Source organism: Pseudochaenichthys georgianus, unplaced genomic scaffold, assembly GCF_902827115.2.
Source record: "Pseudochaenichthys georgianus unplaced genomic scaffold, fPseGeo1.2 scaffold_450_arrow_ctg1, whole genome shotgun sequence".
NCBI lineage: Eukaryota > Metazoa > Chordata > Actinopteri > Perciformes > Channichthyidae > Pseudochaenichthys > Pseudochaenichthys georgianus.
Window position 1 is genome coordinate 193,395 of NW_027263015.1, and position 4,249 is coordinate 197,643.

Here is a 4,249-nt window from a genome sequence, read left to right on the forward strand (position 1 = left end):
TCTTGTTTATTTTTTTAATTCCGGATTTGTTGCAGCATCTTGTTTTAAATTTGTCTGTAACTTTGTACGTATGATACCCGGGCATGTCCACTGCCCTGGACCCTTAGTCAGTGACGGCAAAGTAAAAGAAAATGTGAACGTGTGAAAATAAATGGGTAAATAAATGGGTTTTCAAACGGCTCGCTCTGTCTGATGAAGTGGTGGGGTGGCTTCAGTGAGAGGTAAAATAATCTATTCTGATTTGTTTGGGGTTTTAACTTTCTCCAGTGTGTTGTATAGGTGTTTGCATTTAAATGGTCTGCAAAGGTTTAAATCCAGAGTGAAACTTCTCCATTGGAACCTCAGGGATGCAAACTTGTCACCTTTTGGTGAAATTTGCCGTTTTGAATCCAAAACAGGTCATGTGTGTGATTCATGTAGATCTGCAATACAAATATTTTTGGGGTATGGGGGGCATCTGGGACCCGGAGTAATCTGCGGCCGCGGGCTGTTATGTGCCATCATGACACGCATGGTGTTTTTTTAATATACTATAATGAAGCCCGAGCTGTGTGCTCGAGTCTTTCTGCTCATGGATGTATAATAAGGCTCTGCTGCTCCGCGATGATGGTCTAGCTTAAGCAGCTACATTACCTACGGGTGCGTTTGGCTAGAGTGATAGGCTAAGGGGTGGGAAACCTAAAAGCAGTTGACCAATCACAACAGCCGTTCAGCCAACCAATCTGAGCAGGCTGGGCTCTGGTTTCAGACAGAGGGTGAAAAGAGGTGCTGCAGCACAGGCAGTATGAGAAAAATAAAGAGCTTTTTGAACATTAAAGCATGGAGACACGTCACAGTAGAGACACAACATACAAATAAGAACCTGAAAATGAGCTAAATAGGGCCCTTTTAAAAGTAATTCAGTCTGCCTGTTAAATGCGTAGGAATAACCAAGTGAAATTGCTTGCTTTTATTCACATGCAGTAGGTGATATGGATACACATCTAGTGTAATTTAATTGTATTGTTGTATTGATATATTTTGTGGCAGTATATTTTCCGACGTTAAAATCAAATAATGTACACGCACCTAATGGTACCCAGTAAATTACAGGGATTAACGGTTGATACCTTTATATTGTCTCACAGTATATTGTCCAAGCTTGCTAAGACTCCCATAAGATTTCAATAACAATTTTTCCTGAGCTGTAAACATGCAGCAAGAACATAAGACTTGCCTCAGTTGGGAACAATCTGTTGTCTTCCATTGACGTATTTTCTTTGTAAACCCAAAAAGAAACAGTTTGGGAACTACAATTGCCCAAGTAAATGACTTCAAATGATTTGAAATGAGCGTCAGTAAAAGCTCAGTGTAATCAGCACTGCTGTGTTAAACATTGCTCTTTAAATTGGGGCATCAAAATGTCTGCTTTGAAAAAAGTCTATTATTGGTGGGAGTAGATAAAGAGTATTACATACAGGGGTTTAAGATGAGACTCTACAGGCAAAAACATTAAAAAAACAAACGGGCTATTTTGCTTTCAGACTAGTGAAAAGAGAACATCCAAAATATACTTTGAGGGGTTTAATTTACTACACTTTGCTTTTGTGTGGCTGTAGATTTCTAAAAAAATGACCAAAAGTTAGAATTAAATTCCTAGTTCAAATAATATGTAATAAAATGATTGTCTTGATGTAAGTAATAAACTGGGGAAGTTGTATAGTGGTCTATTAGTTATATTTTTGCTATTCCTCTGGTGTCTTGTACAATGTATGGAATTGTACAATACACCTGCAGAACAGTAGAGGCTGGTTTCCTCATAAGGAGAAAACTACACATCAGTAGCACTTAGACCAAATTCTCCGGTTTTACATCTATATTCTGAAGGTTGTCACTGGGTGGTTTGTTCATAGCCTGAGTTATGGAACATTTAGTCCTGAAGACATGGCTGGAATTTATTTTTATTTTGAAAAGGCTTCTGACGTTATTTTCAGATTTATGGGGTGATAAAAAGAGGTATCCAAAATTACCTGTGGAAAAACCTTTGACTCTAAAATCTCAACAAAACATGTCTTTATCGAACGTTCAGATTTCCGTACTGGAAATGCACATAAATACAACTCCTCGTTTAATTATTAAACAATAAATTGAGTACACTTACCAATAAAGTAATGAAAAATAATTTTCTTAATGTAAGGGTAACTTCAAATCATCATTTTGTTGTAGTTGACTTTGTTTGTGTTCACGTCTGCCTTACAATTTTACCTCGTAAGTTCTTGTTAACGTACCTGTCTGTACAATATCAGAATTTAATTTGGAAAATTGAGTGAATTTATGCCCGGTAGGGGAAGAGGACATTTTTCAGTCCTGCAGCACCACTTTGTGATTAAGCTTGACAAGACGGGTGGGAAGCTCCGCATGCCAAGCAAAGTGCCTCTCCGGTTCTGTCCATTGTATACAGTGTCGACTATCCATCATGCACTCACCTGCTGATCCTAGTTATTCTCTTGAGGACCCTGGGCTGCATACCAACCATCAAATTCTGCTACACAGAATACGGGAAAGTGCACTAATGTCTTGGACATCTTTTCGCGTTAAGTAGCACTTGTTTACTCAGAAAGCAATCTTTGACATGAGTGAAGGGCATGTATGACTGAGCTTTGATTTAAACAGAAAATAGCTGTTTCTCTGCTGCTCACATCCAGGCTTTCTACAGTGCACACAGCGTCATCCATGATGGAGGCATACATTCTTGCTACTCTAGTGGAGGTCCACAACTGTGAGAAGAAGACTTGTTGTTCAGTTAATAATTATCTACTCACTTCTAACAATAGTAGAGACAGGAAACCAGGGACATCAGGGTTATTTCCATTAAATTCAGTTTAATAAAGAAAGGTTGGCAATTACACAAAGGAGTAGGTCTTGTTCAATATGGATACCCACGGTGTCAGCCAAGGACGTGCACATGTACGGGCTAATGTTGCCCGGGCAACGGCCCGTTTGGCCATTTTGGCTGACCTGCCCCTCTGGAGAGAGCGAGAGTTTCTTTTTCTTTTTTCTGTTGATGATACATGATAAGCCCACAATTAATATTGTAGCGTCTCGCTGCGGGAAACACACTTTTTCAGCGCTGTCATCTGCCGGTGCGTTAAGACCACCTCAGTGTCGGATTTTGGAAACCTGATTTTGAGTTGTCTCATCATGGCAGTTAGGGTATAAGGGACAAACCAGGGGACTTTACTTCCTCTTGATACCGTCGGTTATTTACAAAAAAACACCGAAATATACTTGTTGCTGTGCTTCTGTCTTTCTGTGTCTTTTCATCTGTAAACTCCCTCAACGCGCCGTTCGCTCTCTTTTCTTGATTGCCCTCTCACGTGTGAACAGTTCACTGTCCCGCTTCATTGTAGGATTTCTGCCTTGTCTCTCCCACTTTAGTTTGACCATCTCTGTTACTAAGTTATGGAATACTAAATAAATAATTAGATACCTTACCGTTACTGCGCTCATAAAGAATGATAAGAATAAGAATAATGCGTATTGAACTGGTTTAATTAGTTAGTTTATTTAAGGTAATTAGTTAGAGGCCCTATTGTATCAGTATGTCTGGACTGCACAGCAGTTACAATGGTCAAACTACATTAGAACAGAATTGTCCCCATTTTGTCTTTAATAGTTACTAACATTAGATATTTTAATGAGATATGGACAGCAAAACAACATTTTCCCTGGTTTTCATTTTTAAAATCAAGTCACCGAATGCAAGTAGTCGCCTTAGCTTATTCTGATGTGAATTACTGTTCAATTTAGTTGATGTAATAATCGTTTGGTTTATTTTACATTAAAAACAAGTTACAATTTTCAAAAGGTCTTGTGTTTTTTTTCGGGGGGAGGCCCTTTTTCCAGTTTAGAGCAATAGCACCTCTTTGAGTTATCTTAATTAACCCTAACAAACGAGATCTCGCCATGGTCCTACGACCCTGCTTATCAACTCGGTAAATCAAGCCAGGGTTTCTTTCTCCAGCTGAGAGCGTGAAAGGGGGCGGGGTTAGCTACATTTGACAAATCACAAACAGGGACAAGTGTCCTGACAGCGCAGCGTCATACTTCATTAATGAAAAGTAAACTAATATTAGACAAATATGAACTTTAACCATCCATGACTTAAACATATAATCCAGGATATAAGCCACATAGTTGCACCTGCAAGGTGAATATAGAACAACTGTTAACTGTTAACAGTTTTATGATATCACTGCCCTGAGTGGAT